The sequence below is a fragment of the Tinamus guttatus genome, unplaced genomic scaffold (assembly GCF_059628265.1).
Source record: "Tinamus guttatus ecotype Peru unplaced genomic scaffold, ASM5962826v1 Tinamus_guttatus_pri_ptg000437l, whole genome shotgun sequence".
Taxonomy (NCBI): domain Eukaryota; kingdom Metazoa; phylum Chordata; class Aves; order Tinamiformes; family Tinamidae; genus Tinamus; species Tinamus guttatus.
In genome coordinates this window covers 33,860-56,268 of record NW_028288971.1, presented here as the reverse complement: position 1 = coordinate 56,268, position 22,409 = coordinate 33,860, and the positions used below count along the sequence as shown (strand labels likewise).

At 41.7% G+C, this 22,409-nt stretch overlaps 1 pseudogene; it reads right to left on the bottom strand.

The window, feature by feature from the left end:
* LOC148593180 (uncharacterized) overlaps positions 1 to 14,573 on the bottom strand; it is a 122,058-nt pseudogene extending 107,485 nt beyond the window's left edge.
* Between the last annotated feature and the right edge of the window lie 7,836 nt (positions 14,574 to 22,409).

Here is a 22,409-nt window from a genome sequence, read left to right as displayed (position 1 = left end):
CGTTTCTGTTCATTTTTTTTTTTCTAGTGGAGATGAATGACTTTTTCCTTAAACTCTCCTCAAACTTCACCGAGCCACTTCTTTGACACTGGGATATGGGATTAACTCTTTCAGAGCATCGGTCAGCCTTAACTGAGGGCAATGATGTTTCCTTTGGGCAGGAGGCAGCAGCTTCTAACTTTCTCATTTCAGCTAAGTCCTTTCTTTAACTAAGTAGAAGGCTGAAAATCAGTGATAATGGGTCAAATCCGCAGCTAGGAGAGATGGATACACTTGGCCCTGTTGCAATTGGATGTTATCACACATGGCCCAAATAACTCAAAGCTCTGAAAAGACCAGTTAACTGAGGGATGATTTTATTATGCTTGGTGTTTTTCAACTTTCTAGACTGCTGCCTGAGGAACATAGTGATCGAGAAGGAAAGACATGGCTATCAGGTTCGTAATGCAGAGGGAAAGTGCCTGTGTGTCAAAATTTGTGTACTTGTTTGTGGTCTGCTTACTACTAAATATTTCAGGATCCTCATTCTAGATAATAAATTCTTTAAAACAAAATGGAAAGTATTGCACTAGATGAAGTTTTTTTTTTTTTTTGTCCTATAGTCATAAATTTCAAGGCCAAGTAGAACCGTGAGGTTCATCTGCTTCCTGCTTACCACAGGTCGCAGAGCATTACTCAGTAATTCCTACATCAAGCTTTAAATTCTGATGTCAAATCCTAGCCAATCTTCATATAAAAACAGAAAGCAAAGTAAATCCCCCTCAACTCAGGCAAGGTATTTCAACGGTTAATTACTTATATATGCTGTGGGTGAAGACTGACCTTTGTAAATAGGGAAAATGCTGTTATGGGCCTATTTTTAACTGCAGTTTTCCACTTACTATAGGGTTTTTTGAAGAGGGATTTCATGTTAATTTAGTCTTGCATAAATTTAATGCTTGGGGAAAATAAGAATTTAATAGCACTGATTTCTTCCAGGTGTGGTATGAGCGTAGATTTGCAGCATTAGCTATGCAGCTAATGTGTGGTGTTTTAGAAGCATGCTCCATTTACCATAAACTGACTTCTCAGTGCCAGAGGTAAACCAAAAGCTATAGCTGAGCATGATGGCGTCCAAAAGTCTTGCCCCATCATATGCTGACCCTGACTGCTGTCCCACACAACCCAGTTGACCATAAGGGAAGAGAAGGGCCAAGAGCAGGTTTCTCAAAGCAGTAGAGAGAGAAATTGATGTTTGAGGAGGCAAAGGATAGGAAAATAAGGAAAATGTCTAAAATAAGCAATAGGCCCTTTAGCAGCAGGAACGTGAAGTATTCAGAAATGGTGAATGCTCCATGCTGAAATAAAATATTATTTTAGATGGCTGTTTTCTGTGCTGTTGTTCAGAGAAATGAATCCACATCACAACCCTGCCAAGATGTCTGGTTCAGATGAGGGCTACTGGATACCCTAACCAGCATCTCAAAAGGGAAGGATGTGATAGTGTTCATACTTGCCCACTTCCATTTCCCCAGTCCAAATAAGCAACTAGCTAATTATATGGGGTTGGTTAGTAGGCAGCATGGTTAGCTTGAAAATTAATTCCTAAGTGAGAGTGCTTTTGAAATTCTTTGTTACTTATCATTTCCTGAATATTTGTATTGCTGGACAAAAATTAATATATTGATGGAAGCTACACAGCTGCCATATTATGAAATTAATTTTAGGAACATGAGAAAAATAGTCTAGAAACACGTGCTGTATTCATATTTCTAGCAACCACTGCATATCCTCTAAGAGAGCCTAGAAGCAGATGCCTAAGGTAAGAATGTAGAAGAGTTTAGGTAGAAGAGGCCCCTTTCATCCTGCTCAGGGATTTCTGAACCAGATACTGCATTGTGAGCAGCTTGTTTAATAGATGTTTAATAGCTACCTCTGGACCTGCCCCCCACTGATGTGTTTCGTTCTACTAAGAACCTTTGAATGGGTTTGATGGTTTGATTTTTTTGAGGAGCAATGAGCTCCTCAAAAATGTGAATTGTGTGATAGAGCATTTTCTTCATTCCATGTGTGCTTTAAACCTGCTGTCTAGATCTTCTATTTTGAGAGATGTTAAGTAATAATTTCTTATATATTCACTTTCTCCATAGCATTCATAATTTTATATATTTCTGTCATATCCTTCTTTCAGTTGTCTATCTTCCAAGCTGAAACATCTATTTAGTTTCACCTAGTATAGAAGTCATTTCATACTTCATAGTCTGATATTTTCATTAATTTCATAGCCTGATTATCCTTGCTGCCACTCACTGGGCCTGTTATAGTTTTACTATATCCTTTTGAGACAGGACAGGCTGAACTGCATAAGGTATTCAGAATATGACTTTTTTTTGGGGGGGGGGATCATTATAGACTGAGATTTTCAGAAACCTAATCAAAATGAATCCAATAACTCTTCCCTGAGTGGTAAGCCTGAGGAGCTAAGTTAGATCCCATGATCGGTAAAGTGAACTCCGGGTTTATTTTTCCCCCAGCATGCTCATTACTTTATTCTCATGTAAGTTAAATCTCACCTGTCAGCTTACCATTTAACTTTTCAGTATTGTGAGATCCTTCTGCAATTCTTTGCAATCATCACCTCTGTATTCGATGAGCTTGAATATTCTTTCTTTTCCATTTAATCACCAGTAAACTCTCTCATTTTGTTCTTTAGATCAGCTGATGAATTCCATAAATAGCAGAGATCTTCAGAGCGTGTGTGGTAATGTCTGGCCCCTAGTTTCATATCTGACCACATACTCACTGATGAGACAGAAAAGCCTTTTATTTTCTATATTCTACAAGTAGCAAATGAATAAGAAGGGACCATTTATTACTGGAATAACAGTTTTCTTTTAAACTAGCTTTTTTAAAAGGTATGGAAGAATAAAATGGTAAAGAAAGCATTGATCCACGTGAGAGGTCTCTTTCATATTACCATCAAATTGCATTTTTAAAGTGTTTGTTTTTTTAAGAAAAAAAAATGCCTGTATTTGAGCTTAGTGACTTTTACCTGCCTTATCCTCCTGTGCCTTCTCTGCTGTTTTATAGTTCAAATTTTGTATTAGATACCTTCCCTCACACCCCGCCACATCAATTTGCCCAACTTTGGTTTCCTGTAGACATATAAAAGAGGTTCATGTTGGTAGATCATTAAAGATCATAAAAAGAGATACAGAGTCAAATATTATCCTCTCAAAGGAATACTTGTTTAGGACGATTTGTTTGAAAATAGCTTTATTTACACATCCGTGAGTTAATGGCTTTTGAACATGGACGGCAAAGCACAAACCACATGAAACTGATTGCACATTACTTCAACACCCATGGCCATAAAGATTTGTGAATATTAATCGGAAGACACTAAATAATAAGACCAGACAAATTAAGCAAGGTGAAGAAAGGTATGTGAGCTACAGAGATACATTTTGGGGAACAAAGCACATACATAAACCATATAATCGGGATAATATATAATATACAATTGACAGGGAGGGAGATGCGGACAAGCACATGATGGACAAAGAATTTCTTAGAAGAAAGACTTTTGTCAGGACTCACTTACTTACATAATGTGTTAAGTCATAAACTTAATGCCAGCTTAGTTATGCATTTCACAGTATGTGAGTAGGAAAATTCTCCAGTAAATTCATGCAGAATGTATGAGAAAGCCATGTCGGCCTACAGTTTTGTTTATCACACAGAATCACAGAATGATTGAGGTTGGAAGGGACCTCTAGAGATCATCTAGTCCAAACCCCCTGCTCCAGCAGGGACACCTGATGCATGTGGCACAGGGTGGCATTCAGGCGGGTTTGGAAGATCTCCAGAGAAGGAGACTCCACAGCCTCTCTGGGCAGCCTGTTCCAGGGCCCTGTCACCCTCACAGGAAAGAAGTTCTTCCTCACATGGAGGTGGAATTTCCTGTGTTTCAAATTGCACCCGTTACCCCTTGTCCTGTCACCGGCCACCACGGAGAAGAGCCTGGCCCCATCCTCCCTACATTCTCCCCTCAGGTACTTATATATATGGATCAGATCCCCTCTCAGTCTTCTCTTCTCCAGACTAAACAGACCCAGCTCGCTTAGTCTTTCCTCATACAATAGATGCTCCAGTCCCTTAATCATCTTTGTGGCTCTACGCTGGACCCTCTCTAGAAGCTCAATGTCCTTCTTGTACTGGGGAGCCCAGAACTGCACCCAATACTCCAGGTGCGGCCTCACCAGAGCTGAGTAGAGGGGCAGGATCCCCTCCCTCGAACTGCTGGCAACGCTCCTCCTGATGCAGGCCAGGATCCCATTGGCCTTCTTGGCCACAAGGGCACATTGCTGCCTCATGGTTAACTCGTGGTTAATAATGAAGAAAGAAATAATGTTAGAATTAAGTGATTTTCTTTTCCCCACCATCTGTCTCTGTGAGACCTTCACTGTTACTACACTTGTGTGCACCAGGGTAAGTCCAGAGAATAGAGCCTGCTGGTCATCCCCAGCTAACTCCTTCTCTCTGCAGAGGAAGCTGTGCTGAGAGGGTTCCTACCTTTGCTAATTCCACTTAGATGATTAGAGATGTCCATGATGAATCCAGATCATGAAAAGGAAACATGGAGGAGCTAGGTAATTACAGAATGGTGAATCTTAGATCAAACTCCAGAAGAAAACAAAAACAAACACAAAAACAAAAACAAGCAAACAAACAAAAACACCCACAAGTTCAGAAACTAAAAAAAAAAAGTCAAATAAACTTAGAAGAGAAAAATCCAATATGGATAAGTCAAAAGCTGATCTTGTCAAATCAATTTCCTTCTGGAAGGAGCAATAAGGTTTGTCAATATGAGAAAAAGCAGGTGTGATTTTTCTTGACAGGACTGAGGTTTGATTGTCCTATTGACACTGTCTGTCATGACAGTCTATCTGCAAAGACAGCTAAGGATCTACAGTCCAAACAAGCTACTGCGCAAAAGTAAAAAATTATCAGGATTTATCGTCAAGCTGGAGAGAGTGAAGTTCTGCAGGGATATGTCCAGTATTATGGCATTTTAATTAATGACTTGAATGACAGAAGAGAAGGTATGTCAATTGAGCTTGCAGATGATGTGATGCTGAAAGGAAATGGAGGTGGCAAGCCTGCTAGAGGGTATATTCGGAATTTAAAATGATCTTGACAAATTGGAAATATGACCTGAATGAATACAGTTCAACAGAAGTACAATTTAGTAAAAAAGAAGTCAACTATAAAAATATAGGATGGATAATTACCTGTTGCTGAGACTTCAGCTGTATTAATTTACCCAGGAATAAAAGGTTTGACAAACATCTGCATGAATGACACAATAACACATGGGAATAGACTATATATTCTGTCTGTGAAGATCGTTCTCATCCCTTAACTCTATGATTATAATAATGAAATGGGGAATCAGGCACTCTCTAGGAGAGAAACCTGGTAGCAGAAGTTAATTTCTGTAAATTACTGGATAAAAAATGGACACTATACAGCACAATCCAGGGCTCCACATATAGTGCTTATCACATGTGGAAGAATTGTTTGAAAGTGGGAACTGAGAGGAAAACTAGGGAATAACAGAAGTTTTGGCATTACAAAAGCTTGCTTGGAGTGATACACAGTTGCCACTTCCAGGATGGTTGGTGCACACAGACTCTGCTCCTCCACAGTTCCCTAGGCAACACAATCTGCCTTCCTCGCAGCTGCAAAGGGGAGTAACGGAGGATGGAGTGAAGACACTGCAGCCAAACTCTGTTTCACCCCCTGTGCTGGACCGCTGATAAGCCGCACAGTAGCTGTCTAATGGGAGATATATGATAACAAGTCCGGTGCTGAGCCAGCAAAGGTGGCAAATCACTCCTTTCAGATGAACTTTGCTTGAACTTTGCTCATTGTAGTGTCAAAACATACTTCCATCCCCAAAGTTACCTGCCTCCAAGGTACGACCACTCCTCACTGAGCATGCGCTCTAGATTTTCGAATGACTGTACCTTTAAATGAAAGGGAGAAACTTTTTCACCAATCAATAACAATATTAAGTATGACTCTAGTCACTCAAGCTCCACCTGAATGTAAAGAAAAGTATAAAAGGTGAACTAAGGATGAAAAGGAGGTGGGAAGAATCTATCATTACTCTTGGGTCAGTTGACAGGCTGAGTCCCCTTCCCTCCCCTCAGGTCGGGATGCTGCCTGAGGAGACTAGAAAGTGAGGAGGGAAGATTCCATCGTAACTCTTGGGTCAGTCCACGGGCTGATCCCCCTTCCCTCCCCTTGGACTGGAACGCCGCCTGAGGAGACTCGAGACTGAGAGCCCTCTCCCATCTTCTGGGGTGAGTGATGATTGCACATTTGTACATCAGAGCTAGCTAAAAACCCCACGCTCTAGTAGAGAATTTCCTGTACTGACATCTGAAACCTGCTTTGTAAATGTTGCATTTGAATAAATCATACTGTTTGTGAACTCGACTACTTGTTTGGGGGGAGGTGATCGGACCTACAGTTGACAGACTGTTCGTGAATCCAATACTGCCAGAGTTGAGCTTATAGTTGATCACACTATTTGGGAACTTGATTTGCTCTTAGGAAGGCGATCGGACCTACGGTCCACAGACTGTTTGTGAATCCGATACTGATTTGATATCTCCTTCCCCGCTCCCCCGCCACCACTACGGCTTTCAAACTGCAACATTTCACATCACCCTATTGTATTTTGTGAAAGGAACATGATTATCAAAAAAAAAAAAAAAAGTGATGTATATACTGATAGGAGATCCAGCAAAGTTTTTAGAAAATATTGTCTGGACCTTGACAAGGAAAAGGTTTCCTATACAAAAACATATTCAAAATCTTTAGGGTTCATGAATCAGTTACTGAAAACTTATAACAGTCTTGTGAAGCTACCCAATACCTTGTTTTTAATTGAACCAATAGCTAAATTGTTGACAATAGTGGCAATTAATCATAGAGATTTTTTTCCCTGTACTTTTAGTTATTTCAAAGGAAAACATAGTTCCATGGGGTCACATCATCCACAAACTACTTTTGTTGGGAAATGTAGAAAGAACTTTCATCAACTTGGGAGTCCCAAAATGATGAATTTACAGACTAGTGATATCAAGGCAACTTGCAGGATTTTTTTCCCTGGCTTTTCCTACAGATAAAAAAAAAAAGTGCTGAATTGATATTTTACATATCTTTTCTCTCATTTTCTCAATACATCTAACAAATAACATACAAAAAAAAAACCTAAGGCAAAGTCATTATAATTAAATAATCAAAGTGTGTAATTTACAGTTGAACTTGAAAACGTTTGCTATAATTGTTTTTTCTCTTTTTAATAGCCAGTTTTAGAGATGATATGGACTGTTTATATATGATTAACTAAAAAATAATTATCCTCAGCTAGGAGAATGAGAAGCAATAAATGGGCCATAAAATCTAAACAAACACAGAGGCTGTCACCGTTTATTTAAAACACAGCTAAGAACATTTATTGCAATGGTTAAAGACATGCCACAACAGATAGGCCAGGTAAGCTGGTGAATATAATAGTAAATACCACCCAAGAGGATGTATACCAATATCCTAAACCATCTTATTGCTCGCGTTAGTGGACCTTGCATTATCATGGAAAAAAAAATTACTCAAACTGCTTTATAGAAGTTTGTAAAAAGTAGCATCTCTGTCTTCCCAACTACTTATTTTTAGGAATCTGATTACATAAGAAACAATTAGTTGATAATCATCACTTGTGATCTCATCACAGAGAAAGAAGAAAATCCCCCACACTGATCTGCTCTGCTCGGCTAGGCACTTCTGTCATATTTATCTAAGTATTTACATATTAGGCTCTGAAGGAAATGTCTTATCCTCCAAACTGGAGAATCATCACCACTGAAGCTGATGGAAATCTTAAGAGCAGAAAAGAAACACAAACCAATGGTTATAGGTGTCAGCTGCAAAAAGCACTGGTCTATAGGTGCTCCCGCTTCTCAGGGTTGTGTGAGGAAAGAAGAGCTTTACTCAACAGTCATCTCAGTTAAGTACACTTCAGGCATGTGGGAAGACCCGTGAGTCGCTTTTTATTGCCCACTCTCTGGGTGAACTTTTGTTCTTTATGTTGCATGATCCTGCCTTGATCCATCTTTTCCAGTAAAACTGGAAGAGTGGGTAGTGGAAGAGGCTTGCTATGTAAAAATGGCTGTATTCCCCTAGAAATTAATGAATAATGAGTAATGGTAGAATGGTAGCACTGGATGCATGTGTATAGACTGCAAAAGGCTGCAGCATGTTAGAGAGCTGTTTTGATTTGAAGGACAGCCCAGGACTGTGGATACTCAAGCTCTACATTGCTGTCTTCTTGGACTGGATCTTGGACTGAGGCCCTAAACAGAGCTGTCCAGATCACTTCTATAACCAGTGACAATGATAAGCAATTTGGGTCACTAAGACTCTAATTCAGGATTAAGAGGAGTTTTTCCCATTGGGCAGAGCACCTATGCTAAGATCACTCTTAGGTTGAATGTCTCAGTACCCAGTATTGAGGAGAAATGACTCCTGATATTGGTACTCCTATCAGTATTTTACTATGGCACGTCTCTAATAGGCAGTATCAAATGAGGTCAAATTCTTTTTCATTTTAAGGTCTAAGGAAATCATTAACTCTTAACAGGATTGGTTGATATAGTATTGATCACTGATATTTTACAGAAAACTAATAAACACACTTAAGAGCCAATGTTGAACATATATATGCATTTAAAAAAAATAAATAATAAAAAGGATTAATCCTGCACCAAACACCTAAGAATGAAAGAAATTTAAGTACTAAAAAGTGACCAAAGACTGCCCCCCCAAAAAACACCAAAATCATTTCTAGAGACCACATACAATCAGCACATGTAGGACACAAAAAAGGGAAAGTATCGGTACTTGGAGCATTATGGGCTCAAGTGCACTGGTTTCCATGAAAAATGTTATGTGCTGCATGGAGATGAGTTTTACTACTGATAGTTACTATCTATGACTTACAGAACTATCTCTGTTCTTGATTTTCCATATACAAACCTTTTTTTTCCATTTGGTCCCTTTCAAGCTTCTCTTATTGAGCTTACTGGCACTTCAAACTTATTAGAGACACAAGTGAAATAACTATCCTTGTTTCCCATCACACATCACAGTTAGGTTCTATAGACAATCCCACAATCCTTATTGTTCTCACACTGTGATTTTTTTTTCCTTTTCTTATCTTTCTTTTGGTCCAGACATGCAATACTGTGATGCCACTTCTCCCTCTAAGCTGAAGCTCGAGCATCTTTATTCAATCCACTTCACCAAACTTCTATCCATCTCTGATTTTAACTAATAAGGCACTGTCCTCATTAGCACATTCCTAATACATATCTTTTTCTCCTATAAATACAACTGAAATTTTCTTCTTTCTGCTCCATTGTTCTGAAAACTCACAGTATCAAGAAGAGACAGTAAAGATCTTATGAACATGTAGTTCATATGATATTTCAGGAAGAACATACATACACATAGAAGTATACATATGCAGACACATACCCTTTAGAGTGGGGGCATGTGGGCTGGACAGAAGCAGTGTAGACCCAGGCCGGATCAAAAAGACAAATGTTGTTGCTTAATTCTCCCTTCTCCAGCACTAATGTCTTGCCCTCAGACTTCAGCCCTCTTATCTGCTTTTACAGCTTCTCACATTGCCCCTGTCAGCTCCACTGAATAAATTATGTCATCCTTGTCTGCTCAGATGTTTACTTCTTTCTGTGCTGCCCTTGGCACAAAATGCTCTTCCCAAAACGAATCCATCCTGAAAGCCACTTTTCTCTTCCTTCTTATCTACCCTCAAGGCCCACAGCAACATGGCAACTGCAAATGCCTAAGCAGATATTAAGAATGCAAAAGCTTTTTTTGAAGTATCTGCCTCCTGCAGAAAACCCTACGATCTCAAAGTAGGCACCTCAATTCCCAACACAGGTATGGGAGGACCCAGACAACTCAAGATACAACTGATTACAAAAAGATTATTAGAGTTAGCCTCCTGAATAGAGAGTTCTCAAACTCGTGAAGGGCTGGTGTGTGTCTGAGAAACACCATCACTGACTGACTATCTTCCTTGGAACTTCAGTGACACACTACCCACCACTCTTCGATCAAAGTCTCCAGTGGGAAGAAGCCAAAAAGAAGTGGTTTTCCCTACAATGGAAGGAATTATCAACAACAGCTGCAGTTGATGCTGTGTGTTTGCACGCCAGCTCAGTGGCTCTACTGTTCAGCCAGGAAACACAAGTAACAGACTCAAAATTATTTTTTTTCACATGCCAGAGAACATCCAAGCCTCTACCATGCTTTGAAAGAAAGTGATAGACAAATGTCTGCCTCTGTTAGTCATCAACCCTAACAGGAATGCTGAAAAGCTGTCCCTCCTCCAAAACCTCTGCAAAAGTCAAGGGAAAGGAAAGGCTTATCCATGAATCCTGGTGGAGCCTGGACAGTCAAGTGAGAGAAACTCAGGGCATGTGTTTCACCCCTGGGGAACCTCTAAAACAGAAGAAAATCATTACTTAGGGAAGATAGTAGCTTTTTAGAGAATGTGAAGCTTTTACCTTCCCAAGGACTTCGATCCCTCTCAAGATTATTCTTGTTTCCCTCCAGGCTTGTATCATTTGTCCTATAGAAGAGCAGAGAAGGGATTCTACACTTCTGAAGCTCTCAGATGGCACCCTTTTCCTTAGTCTTCCTCTTCTGTACTACAGCTATTTGTTGCATCTAAGTTAATCACTGCTCTTTGAAGGGCTATGTATTTATTTACACCTTGTCCATGTTCATATTGTCCAGTATAATGAAACCATGATCCAGGCTAAGTGTTTTAAAAGAACTAAAATTATGCAAACAGTAACTGATAAAAATAATGAAAGTTCATATGAAATTGGAGGAAAAACTGTATCTTCTCTGAGTTCTGGTTCCTTCTTTATGACCTCTATTGCACTGTGTAATTCTATGCTAGATTCTGAGTATGTTTGTCACTCGATACAGCATAATCTGAACAAAGAGCTATTTAACAAGCATTTTGTCTTTATCTTCTTACTTACACGTAGCAGAAAAAACACCAAGTGAGCCATTCAAATAAAGTATGTTCCTTCCATTTAATTGGATGTACTGGTTTCAATACAATTGCAGACTCGGGACCATTGCCTAATTTCAGGATTTAGTAAGTGTTGTCAGAACCTTTGTAGATCTCCCTAAGGGATGCCCTTGTGCTATACCATCTTAAACTTCATTTATCCCAGATCAGTCTTTTCCTTGAGTTAGAATCATTATGGTTGGGAAAAACCTTCAAGATCATCAAGTTCAAAATATGACCCAAATATGACTTAATATGACCAATGAGGTGGCTGCTTCAAGCATTTATTGAGGTGAAAGCACATAAAAGAAGCAAAGTATGGATAATTACTCACGAGATAATATCTGCCGGCAGGATACTGAAACTGAACATACTCTCGAGCTGGCAGATTAGAGAGAGTTGCTAACTCAGCAGGCATCCCCACGGAGACAAGGTAGGCCTCAGTGTCAGGAGTCTCTCCTCTCAAGCTGGCTACAAGCCCAGTTGAGCAGCCACCTTCAACTGGTTTTGGAGGAGGTCATCTGTGAACCTGACTGAGCAGCCGCCTCCATGTTTCTTATCGCTCAGCCCAGGCAGGCAAAACATCTTTCTCAAGGTCCAGATTCTGTTTCGCACAATAGTTTTATGACCTTACAGATCATAAAAACTTCCACCTCCTATACATGCCATCCCGTGATTTGTAGAGGTCATAAATAATCACAAAAATTCCCACCTCCTATATATGCCACCCTGTGATCTATAAAGGTCAATCTATTGTAGCGAAGGACCTGAACAGGTAATGTTTTCATAGCAGTTTCAACCATGCCTCATGTCAGCATCATTACACAAGGGATACAGCATATAATACAGCCGAATATCGCAAATAGAAATAATAGCGCTAATAACAGTTTCTGTAGCCATGGCCAACCCCACTTCCACTGTCCGAATGGATTCCAATCATCATCCACTCTCAACTCATGAGTCAGATCCTGTAAGGTCCGGATCTGGGCATGGAGTGGTTGCTTAGATTCATACAGCGCATGCCTTCTACCTCTTCACACCCGTGGCCATGCATAAGCAGAAGCATATCTGTCACTGTGCGGTTTTGTGAAATTGCATGCTGATCCCAGTCTACATCTACTAACAATGAGGACAAAGCTATCATTGTAGCATTGCTGGATTTTGCTAGCCAGCATCCCAATTTGCGTAGTGTGGTTAATGCTTGCACGGCAGCAATCCCCGGAGGCAATGCCGACGCTGTTATAGTTTTCTCTGCTGTCCAAAAGTCTACCTGCGAATCACAGTTTTTGTTATATTCTGCAGCTCTGTTCAAGTGATGATGCTCCTGCATCTCTTTTTTAAGATAATGGACGCATGGGGCTGTAAAATGGTAAGTCGCCCTACCGTGCAGGATGACATAAGCAGTCTGGCAGGCCTACATGCAAGTTAGCATAAGCAATTTACAAGCGAGTGCTGTGTACTTCTACAAAGGCAGAGCTGTATTCAGCTGTAAGTCAACTCTTACTTGGGCCTGGGGTTTAGGTCCTAGCACTACAATCGGTCCTTTGACTTACAGGTGAATCACAGCTGTTCTACAAATGTGACATATGTTGTTGGTTGATCCGTTTCTTCAGACATGACTGTCATCTGCATTCCCTGTATTGCACGCTTAATTAATTGCCACCACAAGGAATTAAACAAGGAATAACAATCGTAAGGAGGGCAATTGGGGGTCCAACAGTCTAAACCCAAAGATCAAGTCTGTTCATAAATACTTTTTGCCACTTGAACCCCCATGCCCTCGTGACCAATTCAGGCAGTAGATGCCTTTTCCAAGGGAGCCGTGGTCATACACAGGTAGATTCAGCCGTGCAGGTTCTGCAAGACAAAATCCTATACCATGGCTAAGCAGTCAACAATGCACTTTGTATGATTCTTTACCCTTCTTCTCTCTCTCTCTCTTTTTTTTTTTTTTTTTTTTTTTTGTGGCTAATTATTCTTGCGTATAACATTTTGTTGCGGGGATATGTTCCCATCTTTCTTGACCAGGTTTCATGATCAAGATGGTGTTAGATTCCTTTCTATTTCCTTCCAAAGATACGGTCCTTGGCTTTCCTTAGGCTCTTTCTGCTCTGCTTAAGGAGTCTTAAATCACACAAGAGCAGCATCTTCTTATGATGATTTAGGGGTGAGATGTTCAATCATCAGTTACTTATGCTGTCACTCATGCTAGCAGCAGGCCGCTCAGCCTACACTTGCCTCCTACATGGCCCTCAGAGAGAGAGGGGTGGCCATCACTCACATCAAGGCCTGGCATGGCATGTGTCCCCACCTCTCAACGCCTAATGGGTTGCAGCCAACAACGGAGCTCGAGGTTCTTCTTGGTGGCAAACACAGAGGCCAACCCAGCCTTGCCCTTGACTATGGTAGGAGGCGCTTAGCCAGACCCAGGCTTTTCAGTTGGTCGTCAAGATAGGGTCTCCCCTGCCTCATCCAGTAGCAAGTTGCTATCATGATGCACAGTTACTAAGATCTTTTTAGCTTCTGCCTTAGCATTTTCTAGCAGCTGTTGTAAATTTGCATGCTCTAACATCTCTTTTATAAGCGACAAACTCATACTGATTGGGGTCGGGTTTATGCCATGACACAGGACATAGTTTCTAATTAACAATTGACTGGTAAACACAGGTGGCTTATACACAAAATCTCAGCCTCTAATAATAACTGCATTGCAAGCACACGTATTAGAGTCATTAAACACAGTCTGGTTATAGATTTCATTACTTAGCACATATTTACACATTGTTCTAAAACACGCGCATTCTTTCCCTACATAAACTAATGCAGTTTTATTATTACTCTGTGAATTGATCCCAAAATGGCACACACGCTCCTTGGTATCAAAGCAAACATCACTCGCCTTAAGGGCATCATCTTCGCATACAAACCCCAGCCCCCGTTCTAAAATACAGGCTTCTAGATCTACCAATTGCCATTTTTATCAGGCATTCTTGCCCACATTCGGTAGTTGGGGTGGGGGGGCAGGGTGGGGGGATAGAGCATGGATTCGTTGGTGTTAATTCCCAGGGCTACAATGGGGTAAACCTTCTCCATGGTGACATTCGCCACAGTCAGTATGTAGGCGATGACTGCGCTGAGAACCTGGTCGTGGGTGAAGGTCACAGGTCTCCACCATGCTTGAAGCTGTCGCTCTTCCTCCGTGGTCGCGTCCCACACGATTTTTTCAGATCTTGGTGGGGAGGACTCTGTTGTCTCCTTCTCTCAATATACCTTCAACAACACTCTGCACCCACGTCTTGGCATGGGTGCAACCAAGAGCGAGGGACACATTATTTTGTTCAATTCCCAGTGCTTACGGCAACACCTAATGATCTCTACATGGGGTCGACGGTCCTTCCGTGACCCTCATACTGGAGCTTGGCTGTCACTTTATTCTTGTTTCCTATGCTGAACTATTTCCCTAGTCTCTTTCCAAGGATACAAGTCAGAGTAGAGTACGGCTCCCAATCCTCCTTCTCCCCCGGAATATCTGATCCACTCGTGGGGGGCGGGGCGGGGGGGGGGGGTGGCGCGTAGTCTGAGTCGTTCCTGGCTTTCCTGCTTTAGAATTCTGCACTTTCTTGTTGTGCTTATTCAGCCCTCTTTGCTTATATATATTACACAATAAAGACATAAAGACCACAGACACAAACAGCACGAACACAATTTCTATCCAGTGGCACGACCTCACGTAGCTGTGCGCTCCACTAGTGAGTTCCACTGTTTCAATTGCCAAATCCTATCCTCGTCGCCAATTATGTTCCAGATGGGCTTGGGATTCGGCAATAATCACACAAAACGAGGTGGCTATGTGTGAAATGTTGCAGTTTGAAAGCCATAGTAATGGTGGTGGGGGAGGGAAGGAGATATCAAATCCGTACTGGATTCACAAACAGCCTGTGGACCGTAGGTCCGATCACCTTCCTAGGAGAGAATCGAGTTCCCAAATAGTGTGATCAGCTATAAGCTCGACCCTGGCAGTATCAGATTCACGAACAGTCCGTGGACTGTAGGTCCGATCACCTCCCCCCAAACAAGTAGTCGAGTTCACAATCAGTATGATTTATTCAAAAGCAACATTTACAAAGCAGGTTTCAGATGTCAGTACAGGAAATTTTCTACTAGAGCGTAGGGTTTTAGCTGGCTCTGATGTACAAATGTGCAATCATCACTCACCCCAGAAGATGGGAGAGGGCTCTCAGTCTCAAGTCTCCTCAGGCGGCGTTCCAGTCCGAGGGGAGGAAAGGGGGATCAGCCTGTCAACTGACCCAGGAGTTACGATGGTTTCTTCCCTCCTCCAGTTCCTCCTGAGTTCACCTTTTATTCTTTTCTTTACATTCAGGTGGAGCTTGAGTGACTAGAGTCATACTTAATATTGTTATTGATTGGTGAAAAAGTTTCTCGCTTTCATTTAAAGGTACAGTCATTCGAAAATCTAGAGCGCATGCTCGGTGAGGGGTGGTCGTACCTCAAAGGCAGGTAACTTTTGGGATGGAGGTGTGTTTTGGCATTATAATGAGTTTATAACGAGCAAAGTTCAAGCAAAGTTCATGCGAAAGGAGTGATTTGCCACCTTTGCTGGCTCAGCACCAGACACGTTATCGTATATCTCCCATTAGACAGCTACTGTGCGGCTTATCAGCGGTCCAGCACAGGGAGTGCAACAGAGTTTGGCCGCGGTGTCTTCACTCCATTCCATTCTCCGTTATTCCCCTTTGCAGCTGCAAGGAGGGTAGATTGTGCTGCCTAGGGAACCATGGAGGAGCAGAGTGTGTGCCTACCAACCATCCTGGAAGTGGCAACTGTGTATCACCCCAAGCAAGCTTCTGTAATGCCAAAACTTCCATTAGGCCCTAGTTTTTCTCTCAGTTCCCACTTTCAAACAATTCTTCCACACTATGTCAAGCATTTATTCAGGTGAAAACACATAAACAGCGAAGCAAAGTACGGATAGTTACTCACAAGGTAATACTTGCCAGCAGGATACTGAGATCGAACATCCTCTCGAATTGGCGGATTAGAGGATTGCTGACAGGCTTCTAACTTGGTGGGCATCCTCGCAAAGACCACATAGGCCTTGGTGTTTGGATTCTCTCCGTTCCCCTCCCCACACTGTCTTTTTATGCCCGTTGGATCCTGCCACATAGGGCTAGTACGTGCCAGCAGGCAGGACAAACTCCGCTTTCAGTTACATAATCTTCCCTCCTGGGTGCGCAGGCACACATATCAGTAGGGGGTCCCACCCCTCAGTCTGAGGGTCCTGCCTTCCTCATCTTCTTCCTCCTTCCCGGGTGTTTGACCTTCAAACTAGTTTAGAGGATGTTTGCAGTTAAGTTGGCTACAAGCCCGGTCGAGCAGTCGCCTTCAACAGGTTTTGGAGGAGGTCGGCTGTGAACCTGGCTTCCGTGTTCCTTATCGCTCAGCCCAGGCGGACAAAACATCTTCTTTCTCAAGGTCCGGATTCTGTTTCACACAATAATTTTATGACCTTACAGATCATAAACACTTCCACCTCCTATACACCATCTCTGGGTCATACTGCAGGAAAATATTGCTGTGTGTATGCAACCCCCTTATACTTCCAGGTTCTTCGCTGGACTCTTACTCTTACTTGTAGCTTCTATTCCTTTTGCACAGAAGGACAGGTTTTACAAGCATTCAGCTGGTACACTGTCTCCAAATACATCTACATGATAGGGATATAATTCAGAGCAGTTGATTTTTGTCTGGCTGAAATAGCAAAATAGCTGTCCCCACATAGAGACTTTTCATGATTTTTTAGTGGAATTGATCACAGGTTCGCTTCTTCTCCCAAACTGTCATACATGCATTGTGGTGATCTATCGCCTTAGGTTTAGGAGGTGATAAGAGCATCTGATATCTGTAAACTTGGTGTACTGCATTACAGGGTAGAAAAGAACATCTTGCTGAGAGGGAGAAACTAATTAAGAAAGATTAACAAGAAAATATTTTTAAAGATGCATTTCTGAGCTATACCAATGGATCTCTATCATTTTTTGGAAATATATTAAATTATCATTACTTTCCTTAGCTTTAATCATTAAAGAAATACTTATAAAAAATATAGTGCCCAGTTAATCTTGACTCACTACCATCTATCCAGTCAATTTAGCCAGCCACCAACTTGGAAAAATAGCTACAAATTCTACTTTCTACTCTCTCCTACAACATGGGCATCCTCATGTTTCTTTCAAATATTAAGGAAAAAAGAAAGTGTTCTCAAAGGTCATAAATTATTCCCACAAATAACATTATATTTCTTCCTATACAAATGTTACTCCAAATCTGACCTGCTCTCAGATAGGGAAGGTATGAATTTAATGAGATAAAATTGGAATCAACTCCTTTCTTTATCAGCACCTTGAACTCAACTTGTGGGCCAGAAGTACAACACAACAAATCATTGCTTCTCTGCTGCAGGTTTCACCAATATTAAAGAGATTTAACTAAATATTTAAACAAGGCAAAATGAATGTAAAGAAGGGGAGAAAGTATTGGGAAGGCTGGATATGTGGAATAAATATAGGAAAGAGGTAAGGAGCAAACTTTTGAGTACAGAAGGGCAGTGGCAAAGACCCATATATGCCATGGTCCCTCTATTATTAGATCCCATTATTATTTTACAGATAATCTATGGCAGAAGGCACAACTCTGAAATCTGTTTGTAAACTATGTATGTTTGCTTGTTGAGCAACAAAGTTCAAAATCTCCATGCTGATGTCAACCCAGCTACACCTCTGTGAAGAGATATTAGTTTAGATAACAACAGTACAGCCAGTCTGCATGACTCTGTCCCCTAGGTGACATAATTAAATGCATAATTATGCTGCTTCTGATTTCAGAGCTAGCTCACTTGATGCATGGCCTGGGGTCAGTTCACCAGGCTCTCTGCAGATAAATAGATCATATTGTATTTATATGTTATCCATTGCACTGGAATTATTTAGGAAATAGGAAATCACAACTTTTAACCAAGAGTCTAGAAATGTAACTGGTGCAGGTCATAGTTTATAATTACAGTAAGCATTTAATGTAACAGTAAAAGAGGTTAACAAATGTCTAAGAGGGTTTGAAGGAAAGAGGGAGATCTGTATTCCCCAAGCAACCTACTAAAACCAAAACCAGTTTTGCACCAGGAATTTCTACGACTCGCATTTCATCATGTACTCACAGTGGGTCAATCACTCCTAGATCTCCTGATTTCTCTGCAGCAGGATTGAGCTCTCAGTACAGATTTTGGCTTGTCAGCTCCTGAAATGAATAGAAGCTGTGACTTCAGTTTTAGCGAGAATAGAATTTAATCCTAACCCGGGTAAAATTTTCATGAGTCCTGCAAGTCACAGCCAAAAACATCCACCACAATAATGAAGAACCACGTGCAGTTCTTGATTATTTTTTCTTTTTTTTTTTTACATAGTGTTTTGTTCAGCTCTACTCATCAATCCCATGGCTTACTAAATCTGTACAATTAAGTTATTCTTCTCTATACAAAAGTGAATTTTCTTTCCTTGATATTCCTTGGTCCTATGAGATAATCCCATATCTTGTGTGCAGCTTAACTTCCTGAAAACACCCAAAGAATAAATAACTGGAAACATGCACTGTTACCCAATAATAACTTTTACCAAATAAATGAACTAAAAAGACACCTCCAAAATCCAAATAGTTGCCTAATAAAGCGATCCAGATAGGAAGCAACTATATATTAACAACACCTTGTTTTAGTGGGTTAAAATCAAAATGAGCTACTGTAACTACTGTTGCTGCAGTTGAAGACAATGTGCTACAATTTCCTAAGTGGATGATGTTTAAGAAATCTAGGAAATCAAAATATATGATGAAAGTATACAGGCAGGTAGGTTTAAAAAGAAAAAGAAGAAAAAATATCCACCAAAAAACATAGGGTTACCTAGAAAATCTACCCTCTGCTGTTGTAATCTTAACCATGTAATTCAGTACTATTAGCAGTGTCCTGTGAGTTGGCTTCTGTCATTTTACTTTTTTTTCAACACTGTCTCCCATATCCTCATGGGGAAGCTCAGGAAGTGTGGGTTAGATGAGTGGACCGTGAGGTGGATTGAGAACTGACTAGATGGCAGAACTCAGAGGGTTGTGACAAATGGGGCCGAGTCTGGTTGGAGGCCTGTGGCTAGTGGTGTCCCACGGGGGTCAGTACTGGGCCCGGTGCTCTTCAACTTGTTCATCAATGACTTGGACAAGGGTACAGAGTGCACCCTCAGCAAGTTTGTGGAAAATACCAAACTGGGAGGAGTGGCCGACACTCCCGAGGGCTGTGCTGCCATTCAGAGAGCCCTAGACAGGATGGAGAGTTGGGCAGAGAGGAACCTCATGAGATTCAACAAGGACAAGTGCAGGGTCCTGCACCTGGGGAGGAATAACCCCAGGCACCAGGACAGATTAGGGATTGACCTGCTGGAAAGCAGCTCTGCAGAGAGAGATTTGGGAGTCCTGGTTGACAACAAGTTAACCATGAGGCAGCAATGTGCCCTTGTGGCCAAGAAGGCCAATGGGATCCTGGTCTGCATCAGGAGGAGCGTTGCCAGCAGATCGAGGGAGGGGATCCTCCCCCTCTGCTCAGCTCTAGTGAGGCCGCACCTGGAGTATTGGGTGCAGTTCCGGGCTCCCCAGTACAAGAGGGACGTGGAGCTTCTAGAATCATAGAATCATAGAATGCTTAAGGTTGGAAGGGACCTCTAGAGGTCATCTAGTCCAACCCCCCTGCACATGCAGGGTCACCTAGAGCACGTGGCACAGGACTGCATCCAAGCGGGTTTTGAAGATCTCCAGAGAAGGAGACTCCACAACCTCTCTGGGCAGCCTGTTCCAGGGCTCTGTCACCCTCACTGTCAAGAAATTTTTCCTTAAGTTCCTGTGGAACTTTTGGTGTTTCAGTTTGTGGCCATTACCTCTAGTTCTGTCGGTGGCCGCCACTGAAGAGAGACCAGCACCATCCTCCTCACTGCCTCCCTTGAGGTACTTATAGACACTGATCAGGTCTCCTCTCAGCCTTCTCTTCTCCAGGCTGAACAGGCCCAGCTCCCTCAGTCTCTCCTCATAGGGCAGATGTTCCAGGCCCCTGATCATCCTCGTAGCCCTGTGCTGGACTCTCTCCAGCAGCTCCACATCCCTCTTGTACTGTGGAGCCCAGAACGGGACACAATACTCCAAATGTGACCTCACCAGGGCTGAGTAGAGGGGCAGGATCACCTCCCTCGACCTGCTGGAGACACTCTTCTTTATGCACCCCAGGATCATAGAATCATAGAATCATAGAATGCTTAAGGTTGGAAGGGACCTCTAGAGGTCATCTAGTCCAACCCCCCTGCACACGCACCTTTTAATGAAGGACAGATTACCACTTTTCGCAGGTTGTTGAAGGAGAGCCAGGAAAGAGACATAGAAGCTGCAAATCAATTAATGAGAGCCTTTGCACAGAAAGAAGCAATGAAGCAAAAGCTGATAGATGAAATAAGAGATAAGAAGACGGGATTAGAAAGAACCATTGACCTGAAATCAGATATTCAAAATAAGAAATAGGTTGAATTGAAGAATGTAAAATATGAATTGCAGCAGTTGGAGGGGTCTCTAGACAGAATTCTGGAGTTGGACCAGGAGCTTGTCAAGGCGGAACGTGATCTGGAGAAGGCTGAGAAGAACAGTAATATAGAAGCACTTGAGCAGGAAGTCAGAAGTCTGCAAAGTGAAAAAACAAACCTGGATAGAGCCCTTCGGAAGCTGGATCAGGAGATGGAGCAGTTAAACCTACACATGACAACAATAACCCAAATGGATATGCTGAAGAAAGACAAAGCAGAGAAAGAGGAACAAATTAGAAAAGTAAAATTAAGACATTCTGAGGAGTTGACATTACTGCTGGGATATTTCCCAAATGAAAAACAACTTGAAGATTGGCTTCATGACAAAAACAAAGAGATTAATCAGACAAGGGATAAAATTACCAAACTGAACAAGGAATTAGCTTCAGCAGAACAACATAAAAATCATGTCAGAGTTGAACTAAAAAAAAAGGAAGAACAATTGTCAAATTATGAAGCAAAACTTTTTGATACTTGTGGAAACCAAGATTTTGACAGTGATCTGAACAAACTTCAAGAAGAAATTGAAAAAAGGATCCCATTGGCCTTCTTGGCCACGAGGGCACACTGCTGCCTCATGGTCAACTTGTCATCCACCACGACACCCAGTTGTCCAGTCTGTCCAGGTCCCTCTGGATGGCACCGCAGCCCTCTGGGGTATCAGCTACTCCTCCCAGTTTGGTATCATCAGCAAACTTGCTGAGGGAGCACTCTGTGCCTTCATCCAGGTCATTGATGAATAAATTGAACAGGACTGGACCAAGGACTGACCCCTGAGGGACACGGCTAGCTACAGGCCTCCAACTAGAATCTCCACATCTCACCCTTCTTTATTTGTTTTTAGTTGAACAGCCATGACTTAATTAAATGATCAATCAATCATTAAACACATAATAAGAAACAAAGCAGACATGCTAACAATAAACAAAATATGCCAGTCATCAACAGGCTGTCCTACTAGACAGGTTACAAACGGATTTCCTGGACTAGATAATATAACGTGTCCTGTCCCATTTGATTGGCCAGAATTACCCATATGTAGGTTTTAGCTTGGGACGGTATCCACTGCGATGTGGGTGATGTCACGGTGGTGCAGATGATGATGATGACTGTGATAAGAAAGGCTTAATCCATCGAGCAAGTACCCATCTTGGCCCTGAGCCTGTAAAAACACAAGCATATCCTCTACCCCAGGTTATTAAAGAAAAGGGCCCTTCCCACTGATTTGTCTGTGGGTTTTTGATGATAACCTGGGCTTTATCCTGAACTTTGTGTTGTCTGTGTGAATCAAAATGTTGGTATATAGCGGGGTCCCTCTTCTGTCCAGCGATTTAAAAAATTCAACACATAGCAAGCTTTTGCTATGCGTTCCTGTGGGGATAACCCTACACTCCCCCTTTTTTGTTTTTGTAACATATTCTTAAGGGTGCCATGTGTACGCTCGGTAATCACTTGGCCTGTGGGTGAATGGGGGATACCTGTGATGTGTTGGATTCCCCATTGTTGAAAGAATATTTGCGTTTTTTGTGCTATATAGGCTGGACCATTGTCAGTTTTTATAGTTTTTG